This window comes from Oncorhynchus tshawytscha, linkage group LG10 (genome assembly GCF_018296145.1).
Source record: "Oncorhynchus tshawytscha isolate Ot180627B linkage group LG10, Otsh_v2.0, whole genome shotgun sequence".
NCBI lineage: Eukaryota > Metazoa > Chordata > Actinopteri > Salmoniformes > Salmonidae > Oncorhynchus > Oncorhynchus tshawytscha.
The window spans coordinates 72,774,527-72,787,075 of record NC_056438.1 but is presented as its reverse complement, the minus strand read 5'-3'; positions in this window follow the sequence as shown (position 1 = coordinate 72,787,075).

Here is a 12,549-nt window from a genome sequence, read left to right as displayed (position 1 = left end):
TAAATAATAAATAAAATAAAATAAATACAGTAGGGAAATAGGTAGTTGTTTGGGCTAAATTATAGGTGGGCTATGTACAGGTGCAGTAATCTGTGAGCTGCTCTGACAGCTGGTGCTTAAAGATAGTGAGGAAATAAGTGTTTCCAGTTTCAGAGATTTTTGTAGTTTGTTCCAGTCATTGGCAGCAGAGAACTGGAAGGAGAGGCAGCCAAAGAAAGAATTGGTTTTGGGGGTGACCAGAGAGATATACCTGCTGGAGCGCGTGCTACTGGTGGATGATGCTATGGTGACCAGCGAGCTGAGATAAGGGGGGACTTTACCTAGCAGGGTCTTGTAGATGACATGGAGCCAGTGGGTTTGGCGACGAGTATGAAGCGAGGGCTAGCCAACGAGAGCGTACAGGTCGCAGTGGTGGGTAGTACATGGGGCTTTGGTGACAAAACGGATGGCACTGTGATAGACTGCATCCAATTTGTTGAGTAGGGTATTGGAGGCTATTTTGTAAATGACATCGCCGAAGTCGAGGATTGGTAGGATGGTCAGTTTTACAAGGGTATGTTTGGCAGCATGAGTGAAGGATGCTTTGTTGCGAAATAGGAAGCCAATTCTGGATTTAACTTTGGATTGGAGATGTTTGATGTGGGTCTGGAAGGAGAGTTTACAGTCTAACCAGACACCTAGGTATTTGTATTTGTCCACGTATTCTAAGTCAGAGCCGTCCAGAGTAGTGATGTTAGACAGGCGGGCAGGTGCGGTAGCGATCGGTTGAAGAGCATGCATTTAGTTTTACTTGTATTTAAGAGCATTTGGAGGCCACGGAAGGAGAGTTGTATGGCATTGAAGCTTGCCTGGAGGGTTGTTAACACAGTGTCCAAAGAAGGCCCAGAAGTATACAGAATGGTGTCGTCTGCGTAGAGGTGGATCAGAGACTCACCAGCAGCAAGAGAGACATCATTGATGTATACAGAGAAGAGAGTCGGTCCAAGAATTGAACCCTGTGGCACCCCCATAGAGACTGCCAGAGGTCCGGACAGCAGACCCTCCGATTTGACACACGGCACTCTAGCAGAGAAGTAGTTGGTGAACCAGACGAGGCAATCATTTGAGAAACCAAGGCTGTCGAGTCTGCCGATGAGGATGTGATGATTGACAGAGTCGAAAGCCTTGGCCAGATAAATGAATACGGCTGCACAGTAATGTTTCTTATCGATGGCGGTTAAGATATCGTTTAGGACCTTGAGCGTGGCTGAGGTGCACCCATGACCAGCTCTGAAACCAGATTGCATAGCAGAGAGGGTATGGTGAGATTCGAAATGGTCGGTAATCTGTTTGTTGACTTGGCTTTCGAAGACCTTAGAAAAGCAGGGTAGGATAGATATAGGTCTGTAGCAGTTTGGGTCAAGAGTGTCCCCCCCTTTAAAGAGGGGGGATGACCGCAGCTGCTTTCCAATCTTTGGGAAACTCAGACGACATGAAAGAGAGGTTGAACAGGCTAGTGAAAGGGGTGGCAACAATTTCGGCAGATAATTTTAGAAAGAAAGGGTCCAGATTGTCTAGCCTGGCTGATTTGTTGGGGTCCAGATTTTGCAGCTCTTTCAGAACATCAGCTGACTGGATTTGGGAGAAGGAGAAATGGGGAAGGCTTGGGCGAGTTGCTGTGGGGGGTGCAGTGCTGTTGACCGGGGTAGGGGTAGCCAGGTGGAAAGCATGGCCAGCCGTAGAAAAATGATTATTGAAATTCTCAATAATAGTGGATTTATCAGTGGTGACAGTGTTTCCTATCTTCACTGCAGTGGGCAGCTGGGAGGAGGTGTTCTTATTCTCCATGGACTTTACAGTGTCCCAGAACTTTTTTGAGTTAGTGTTGCAGGAAGCAAATTTCTGCTTGAAAAAGCTAGCCTTGGCTTTTCTAACTGCCTGTGTACAATGGTTTCTAGCTTCCCTGAAAATCTGCATATCACGGGGGCTGTTCGATGCTAATGCAGAACGCCATAGGATGTTTTTGTGTTTGTTATGGGCACTCAGGTCTGGGGAGAACCTAGGGCTATACCTCTGCCTGGTTCTAAATTTCTTGAATGGGGCATGCTTAATTAAGATGGTTAGGAAGGCATTTGAAAAAAAATAACCAGGCACCCACTAATGACGGGATGAGATCAATATCCTTCCAGGATACCCCGGCCAGGTCGATTAGAAAGGCCTGCTCGGAGAAGTGTTTCAGGGAGCGTTTGACAGTGATGAGTGGAGGTCGTTTGACCGCTGACCCATTACGGATGCAGGCAAAGAGGCAGTGATCGCTGAGATCTTGGTTGAAGACAGCAGAGGTGTATTTAGAGGGCAAGTTGGTTAGGATGATATCTATGAGGGTGCCCGTGTTTACGGCTTTGGGGAGGTACCTGGTAGGTTCATTGATAATTTGTGTGAGATTGAGGGCATCAAGCTTAGATTGTAGGATGGCTGAGGTGTTAAGCATGTTCCAGTTTAGGTCGCCTAGCAGCACGAGCTCTGAAGATAGATGTGGGGCAATCAGTTCACATATGGTGTCCAGAGAACAGCTATGGGCAGAGGGTGGTCTATAGCAGGCGGCAACGGTGAGAGACTTGTTTTTAGAGAGGTGTATTTTTAAAAGTAGAAGTTCAAATTGTTTGGGTACAGACCTGGATAGTTGGACAGAACTCTGCAGGCTATCTTTGCAGTAGATTGCAACACCGCCCCCTTTGGCAGTTCTGTCTTGTCTGAAAATGTTGTAGTTAGGGATGAAAATTTCAGAATTTTTGGTGGTCTTCCTAAACCAGGATTCAGACACAGCTAGAACATCCGGGTTGGCAGAGTGTGCTAAAGCAGTGAATAAAACAAACTTAGGGAGGAGGCTTCTAATGTTAACATGCATGAAACCAAGGCGGTTACAGAAGTCATCAAAAGAGAGCGCCTGGGGAATAGGAGTGGAGCTAGGCACTGCAGGGCCTGGATTCACCTCTACATCACCAGAGTAAAAGAGGAGGAGTAGGATAAGGGTACGGCTAAAAGCAATGAGAATTGGTCGTCTAGAACGTCTGGAACAGAGAGTAAAAGGAGATTTCTGGGGGCGATAAAATAGCTTCAAGGTATAATGTACAGACAAAGGTATGGTAGGATGTGAATACAGTGGAGGTAAACCTAGGTATTGAGTGATGATGAGAGAGATATTGTCTCTAGAAACATTGAAACCAGGAGATGTCATCACATGTGTGGGTGGTGGAACTAATAGGTTGGATAAGGTTTAGTGAGCAGGACTAGAGGCTCTACAGTGAAATAAGCCAATAAACACTAACCAGAACAGCAATGGACAAGGCATATTGACATTAAGCAGATGCATGCTTAGTCGAGTGATGAAAAGGGTCCAGTGAGTAGTGAGGTTGGTTGGGGTCACGGCGATTCAGACAGCTAGCCGGGCCATTGGTAACAAGCTAGCATAGGATGGAGGTCTGTTTTTAGCCACCTCGTGCATTTCCGTCGGTAGGATTAGTGGGGTTCCGTGTGGTAGAGGGGATCAATCCAATTCGCAAAAAAAAAAAATAGATATAGTTATAGAAGCCCAAGAAAAAAAGAAAAGAATTGTCCGATAGGTCTTTTCAGATAGCAGCCGATAAGACAGCTAACGATTAGCGGACCGCAGATGGGCGTTCAGGTAACGTCGTGACGGAGGAGCCAGCTGGATAACTCCCTCGGGCAGATAACGTCGGTAGTCCCGTTGTGAAGGACCGGTGGGGCTCCGCGTTGGCAGTAAAACGGGTCCGGATAGGTGATTGTAGCCCAGGAGTGACTGATGGAACTCTTCAGCTGGCTAGCTCCGGAATAATTGATGTTTGCTCCGGAATCGATGTAAGCCGATAGTCACACGGATAGCAGCTAGCTAGCTGCGAGATCCAGGTATAAATGTCCAGAGCTTGCGGTTGAAATCCGGGGACACGGAGAGAAAAATAGGTCCGGTATGTTCCGGTCCGAGCCGCGCCGTACAAAACTGATAGATTTTCGAGCTAAAGGATAGCTGATGACCACAAACCTTGGTTACTTAGCTATTGTTCACCTAATGCCCTTTTTGCACTATTGGTTAGATCCTGTAAGTAAGCATTTCACTGTAAGTTCTACACCTGTTGTATTCAGTGTACGTGACAAATAAACTTTGATTTGATTTGATTTGCTTTGCTACTCTCTGTTTATCATATATGCATAGTCACTTTAACTATACATTCATGTACATACTACATCAATTAGCAAGACTAACCAGTGCTCCCGCACATTGGCTACCTGGACAATCCGCCTCCCACGACCCACCAACCCCTCTTTTGCACTACTGTTACTCTCTGTTTATCATATATGCATAGTCACTTTAACCACACCTACTAACTCAATTAGCCCGACAAACTCGTTACTGTATATAGCCTCACTACTGTTATTACTCACTGTCTTTTTACAGTTGTTTTTATTTCTTTATTCTTTATTATTCTATGTTCACCTAATACCTATTTTTTACTTAACAATTGCACTGTTGGTCAGGGCTTGTAAATAAGCATTTCACTGTAAGGTCTACTACACCTGTTGTATTTGGCACATGTGACAAATAAACTTTGATTTGATTTGCTTTGACACTGATGGTAGCAAACAGCACATTAGATGGCACTTCCTGTCCTATTTACTAGTTTCACCCAGAGTCATCAGTGCCAACAACAGCAGCAGCAGAGTAGAGAGAGTCACAACAAGCTTTGCTATCTTGTCAGGTTCAGAGGTCGAGGCAGGCAGTGAAGTTCAACAGATACCTGGAACTCTCTCCTCAGAATGAGATTCCAAGATGATCTGATCCAATGATCTGGAATTCTAGTTTAAATACTTTCTCAGTTGGAAATATGATGCCCTTTTCTGGACCGTAGACCCAGCGGTTGTGGAACAAGGTGGAAATTCAGTCTTGACATGTATTTGGGTCAGGGAAGTTTGACACATATGTCACATTGTTGGTACCTTGGTAAACTCCCTTCCACTCTGGGCCTGGATCAAGAATTTACAGCAACTAGACAATGATGCATGTCAGCAAAATTCTAAGGGAGATGTTATCATTGTATAATAGAGGATTACATAACGTTAGGATTGTGTGACGATGTGATGTGATGTACAAGTAGCCTTAAAAAGAAGTTTGATTGTTCAATTCAAACACATTTAGTCCGTTGTGATTAGAAGGCCAACTGTATGTAGGAGTTTTATTGAATGTTCCTGAGGGGCCTAGTTACAGTTTGGACTTAAATCACCTTGAAAATCTATGACAATCTCTCTCCTTCACTGCAGCCGAAGTGAGTAAGACATTTAAACGTGTTAACCCTCGCAAGGCTGCAGGCCCAGACGGCATCCCCAGCCGCGCCCTCAGAGCATGCGCAGACCAGCTGGCCGGTGTGTTTACGGACATATTCAATCAATCCCTATACCAGTCTGCTGTTCCCACATGCTTCAAGAGGGCCACCATTGTTCCTGTTCCCAAGAAAGCTAAGGTAACTGAGCTAAACGACTACCGCCCCGTAGCACTCACATCCGTCATCATGAAGTGCTTTGAGAGACTAGTCAAGGACCATATCACCTCCACCCTACCTGACACCCTAGACCCACTCCAATTTGCTTACCGCCCAAATAGGTCCACAGACGATGCAATCTCAACCACACTGCACACTGCCCTAACCCATCTGGACAAGAGGAATACCTATGTGAGAATGCTGTTCATCGACTACAGCTCGGCATTCAACACCATAGTACCCTCCAAGCTCGTCATCAAGCTCGAGACCCTGGGTCTCGACCCCGCCCTGTGCAACTGGGTTCTGGACTTCCTGACGGGCCGCCCCCAGGTGGTGAGGGTAGGCAACAACATCTCCTCCCCGCTGATCCTCAACACTGGGGCCCCACAAGGGTGCGGTTCTGAGCCCTCTCCTGTACTCCCTGTTCACCCACGACTGCGTGGCCATGCACGCCTCCAACTCAATCATCAAGTTTGCGGACGACACAACAGTGGTAGGCTTGATTACCAACAACGACGAGACGGCCTACAGGGAGGAGGTGAGGGCCCTCGGAGTGTGGTGTCAGGAAAACAACCTAACACTCAACGTCAACAAAACTAAGGAGATGATTGTGGACTTCAGGAAACAGCAGAGGGAACACCCCCCCATCCACATCGATGGAACAGTAGTGGAGAGGGTAGCAAGTTTTAAGTTCCTCGGCATACACATCACAGACAAACTGAATTGGTCCACTCACACAGACAGCATCGTGAGGAAGGCGCAGCAGCGCCTCTTCAACCTCAGGAGGCTGAAGAAATTCGGCTTGTCACCAAAAGCACTCACAAACTTCTACAGATGCACAATCGAGAGCATCCTGGCGGGCTGTATCACCGCCTGGTATGGCAACTGCACCGCCCTCAACCGTAAGGCTCTCCAGAGGGTAGTGAGGTCTGCACAACGCATCACCGGGGGCAAACTACCTGCCCTCCAGGACACCTACACCACCCGATGCTACAGGAAGGCCATAAAGATCATCAAGGACATCAACCACCCGAGCCACTGCCTGTTCACCCCGCTGTCATCCAGAAGGCGAGGTCAGTACAGGTGCATCAAAGCTGGGACCGAGAGACTGAAAAACAGCTTCTATCTCAAGGCCATCAGACTGTTAAACAGCCACCACTAACATTGAGTGGCTACTGCCAACACACTGTCAATGACACTGACTCTACTCCAGCCACTTTAATAATGGGAATTGATGGGAAATGATGTAAATATATCACTAGCCACTTTAAACAATGCTACCTTATATAATGTTACTTACCCTACATTATTCATCTCATATGCATACGTAGATACTGTACTCTATATCATCGACTGCATCCTTATGTAATACATGTACCACTAGCCACTTTAACTATGCCACTTGGTTTACATACTCATCTCATATGTATATACTGTACTCGATATCATCTACTGTATCTTGCCTATGCTGCTCTGTACCATCACTCATTCATATATCCTTATGTACATATTCTTTATCCCCTTACGCTGTGTATAAGACAGTAGTTCTTTTGGAATTGTTAGTTAGATTACTTGTTCGTTATTACTGCATTGTCGGAACTAGAAGCACAAGCATTTCGCTACACTCGCATTAACATCTGCTAACCATGTGTATGTGACAAATAAAATTTGATTTGATTTGAAAATGACTGTCTAGCAATGATCAACAACCAACTTAAGAAGCAGTGCGGCTTGGTTGGGTTGTGTATCGGAGAACACATGACTTTCAACCTTCGCCTCTCCCGAGCCCGTACAGGAGTTGTCGCGATGAGACAAGATAGTTGCTACTAACAATTGGATACCACGAAATTGGGGAGAAAGAAGGGTAACATTTTTAACAAAAAAACAAAAACAAAACTCACATGAAAACCTTTGTATTTTGATGCAGACAGAGAATAACTGTGGTCTCAAATGAATAGCCTGTTTATGCACCCATTCATCAATCTAAGTGACAGTAAATAAAATCCCCATCAAAATACGTCAGTTTAAATTAGAGATATCAGATTTTTGAATGAGCTGCTTCTCAATCCACCACATCCACATATGCAGTGAAAGATGTCAGACCATGAGAATTCCCCAAAATCTGTCTTCTCACAAAAACGTCTGTAGCGTCTGAATGGTTCTCCGGATCTCTGTTTTGATCTACGTCCCCCACAAGTAACACTGATGTGTCAACTTCTGTCTGTAGTGTCTGAACCATTTGGACTAGAAACTAATATATCACACTGACTCTCACCAACACGATGGTGTTCTCCGTTTTTCTCTACGACCTCCACAAGTGTCACGGGACTCGTCTGAAGGTACCAACACAAATTAATAGACGTATGGAGGTAGTTTTGTGCCACCAAAAACATGGGGATAAATATGTATCCCAAAAAACCTAAATATTTCCTGAGTTCTCTTATATGTCCTAGATATAGGACAGACACTTTTAGGGGTTTTAACACCTTTGCTGTGGTTATGTGTGTATGTGTAACCATGTACCCACATCAGTGAAACCACCACAGATCATATCATAGAACATACTGTTTGTACAGTTATCAGATGTATCAGTTGGTCTAGGAGGAAACACAGTGCATTGTGCACCACCCAGAGGAGGCTGATGGAAGGAGCTATAGGAGGACGAGCTCATTCTAATGGCCAAAATGGAATTGATGAAATGGTCCCAAACACATCAAACACATGGAAACAACGTGTTTGACTCTTTTCCATTGATTCCATTCCAACCATTACAATGAGCCTGTCCTCCTAAAGCCCCTCTCACCAGCCTCCTCTAGTGCCACTGTGATAAAGTCTATTGAGTCAAACCATGGAACTGCCCCTGTTTATGTCCTATGAAGCTATGAAAGGGCACATTTGGGGTGGTGATATTTACTTAAAAAATATGTGGAGTTAGATATCAACCAAACCACAACAGCACCACAGAACCAGTAAAGAACTTTAATTTCACCACAGGGTGTTGCACTGAGGATGAGCAAGAACTTTTCTTTCAAGACGTATGACAACTATGATGACATAATGACCCCAGGGCTCTGAGTTGTAATTCCTAATTCTACAGCTCTGACTGATGGTCAACATTCTATACTAGAGGAACACTCGTCTAACCTGTTGAGCAGGGAATTTCAAATGGCGAATGTGAAGGGGAACTTTCCGGTGTGACTTTGTTTGGGTAGTAAATACACACAGCAGGGAAATACAAGAGGAATTCAATCTCCTATCTGATCAATCTAATTGTCATGTCTGTGTGTGTGTCTGTGTCTTTGTGTGTGACTGAGACATCGTTCACTGAAGTGCATGGATGTGGGCTGTTAGGTGTAGCTTGTCTTGATAATATGGTTATTTTCTAGGTCAGTCAAAGGCGGAAAAGTGCTTCTGTGACAACTAAAGAGGTCATGATGAAGGAGTTTTAACTGTTCCTCTTCAGTTGTTGCATCATAACTGTCCCTGTTACAACCACAACCTTTTCCCCCTTGAGTTTGTCACAATGCATTAATATGAATATTGAGACATTTAACACATTGGTGCTGTTTTTTTGCAATGTATAACCTCACACAACTACCATGCGAAAACTGGGACAAAGTGGGAGGATCCTCTACATTCACAGAACAATTGAAGACCACTTCAATGAGCTGAAGAGATGAGTAAAAGTTTAACTCTCACACCCACTGATACTTGCTTAGTATAATATAGAACTCAAAGGATTCCTGCAATTCAGAAGTTCATGTTTCATATCATTAGCACTAATTACAGTAAGATGAGATACATGGAAAATACAGTGTCTTCAGAAAGTCCCTACACACAATACCCCAAAATGCCAAAGTGTAATTGTGTTTTCAGATTTCAACCCCTTTGTTATGGCCAGCCTTAATAAGATCAGGAGTACGTTTGTGCTTAACCACTCACAAAATAAGTTGCATGGACTCGCTCTGTGTGCAATAACAGTGTTCAACATGATTTTTGAATGACAACCTCATCTCTGTACCCCACGCATACAATTATGCTTAAGGCCCCTCAGTTGAATTGTGAATTTCAAACACAGATTCAACTACAAAGACCAGGAGGTTTTCCAATGCCTTCCAAAGAAGAGCTCCTATTGCTAGATGGGTCAAAATAAAATAAAAAGCAGACATTGAATATCCCTTTGAGCATGGTGATGTTATTAATTACAATTTGGATGGTGTATCAATACACCCAGTCACCACAGAGATACAGGCGTCCTTCCTAACTCAGTTTCCGGAGAGGACGGAAACCGCTCAGGGATTTCACCATGAGGCCAATAGAGAATAATAGTTGAATAATGGCTGTGAAAGAAGAAAACTGAGGATGGATCAACATTGTAGTTACTCCACAATACTAACCTGTAAGGACAGACGCTGGGAGACGGGAAGCAAGTACAGGGAGTGAATATTTAATCAGTAATGGACATGAAACAAAACAAGGCCAGTGTCTGGACAAGAGGAACACAATCACATCAATGCTGAAAGGGGAAGAAACTGAGGAAGTGACAGATATAGGGGAGACAGTCAATAAGGTAATAGAGTCCAGGTGAGTCCCAATAAGTGCTGATGCACGTAACGATGGTGACAGGTGTGCGTAATGATGGGCCGCCTGGCGCCCTCGAGTGCCAGAAAGGGGGAGCGGGAGCAGGTGTGACATAACCTAAATGACAGAATGAAAAGAAGGAAGCCTGTACAGAATAAAAATATTCCAAACATGCATCCAGTTTGCAAGAAGGTACCAAAGTAAAACTGCAAAAGATGCTTCAAAGAAATTCACTTCACGTCTTGAATACGAAGCGTTATAAGAGAACCTGGTCCAGTCTGCTTTCCAACAGACACTGGGAGACAAATTCACCTTTCAGCAGGTCAATACTCTAAAACACAAGGCCAAATATACACTGGAGTTGTTTACCAAGATGACATTGAATGTTCCTGAGTGGCCTAGAAAGAATTTTGACTTAAATAAGATTCTAAATCTATGACAAGACTTGAAAATGGCTGTCTAGCATTGATCAACAACCAACTTGACAGAGCTTGAAGAATATTGTACAATCCATGTGTGCAAAGCTCTTATAAATTGACCTTGAAAGAGTCACAGCTGTAATCACTGCCAAATGTAATTCTAACATGTATTGACTCAGGGGTGTGAATACTTATGTAAATGAGATGTTTCTGTATCTCATTTTCAATAAAATTGCAAACAGTTCTAAAAACATGTTTTCACTTTTTCATGATGAAGTATTGTATGTAGATGGTTGAGAAGACAATCTATTTCATCTATTTTGAAGTCAGGCTGTAACATAACAACATGTGGAACAAGTCAAGAGGTATGAATACTTCCTGAAGGCACTCTATTTAACCCGCTGAGTCAATACCTACAGACTTGGAATCATTGGCCATTTTAATAAATGGAACACTAGACACTTTAATAATTACACGTTAATAATGTTTACATATCTTGCATTACTCATCTCATATGTATATACTGTATTCTATACTATCTACTGCAGCTTAGTCTATGCCGCTCTGACATTGCACATCCATATATTTCTATATTATTATTCTATTCCTTACGTAGATTTGTGTGTTTTAGGTAGTTGTTGTGGAATTGTTAAATATTACTTGTTAGATATTACTGCACTGTCGGAACTAGAAGCACAAGCATTTTGCTAAACTCGCAATAACATCTGCTAACCATGTGTATGTGACCAATACCTTTATTTTACCTTTATTTAACTGGGCAAGTCAGTTAAGAACAAATTCTTATTTTCAATGACGGCCTAGGAACAGTGGGTTAACTGCCTGTTCAGGGGCAGAACGACAGATTTGTACCTTGTCAGCTCGGGGGATTTGGACTTATAACCTTCTGGTTACTAGTCCAACGCTCTAACCACTAGGTAGCCTAGTGGTTAGAATCACTTTTGGCAGCTATTACAGCGGTGAATCTTTCTGGGTCCCTAAGAGCTTTGCACACCTGGATTTTACAATATTTGTCCATTATTCCTTTAAAAATGATTCAGCCTCTGTTTACACAGCGCACATCCAACCCAGAAGCCAGCAATGTGTCAGAGACCCTGGGCGCCAACTCAGGGTCTCTGGTGGCACAGCTGTAGCTGCAGTACAGCGCCCTTAACCACTGCGCCACCCGGGAGGCCTCAGGTTTTTATATGATTGACACATCTCCCACATCCTTTGGTTATGAGGGTTAAAGGACATTATAATGTAGAATTGATATATTGTTCAATTGAGGTACAGTGGTTGGCATGTAATTCACCCTACACTCCTTGTATTTATAACTAGTTCATATAGGATCACAGGATAGAACTGTGTTTCTTAATGGGGACCCAAAAGGTGTGCACGTTTCTGTTATTGCCGTAGCACTAGACACCTGATTCCACTAATCATTGGGGGTGTTCCTCTGGCTAGGAGTTGCTGATGCATGCTAGATCTTACAATGCCTGGATAGGTATTTTACGTATCAGCTAACCACATGTTATAGCAATCTGGTGCTCGACAGCACGGTCGATGACGTGCCACACAAACATTGGTTGATGCATGCAACGTCTGAGCAGGGTTTTGATGATGTGGTAATTAGTGGAATCAGGTGTGTAGCGTTTGGGGCAAAACTAAACCCTTTGGGTCCCCAGCACCAGGATAATGAAATACTGAGATATAATATAAACACAAACTCAATTAACATAATCCAAAAATGTATTCCTTAACCCAGGAGACTTCAACAAAGGTACACACATTTATGTACACTTATATTCTCACTTACAATATTTAGGATGACATTCTAGTGCATTTGAATCTCCTCAGAATAAATGCTGTATATAAATAGATAAGTCATAGTTGTGTTCAAACAGTCTCCCTCTTGTTCTGTTGAAGAATCTTGTTTCACTTTTTTGTTCATTGGTGAAAGTGATGGGGAAATTCTGCCGTGGAACTTTGGTTTTAAGGCGTGTGTAGGAAAGCACATT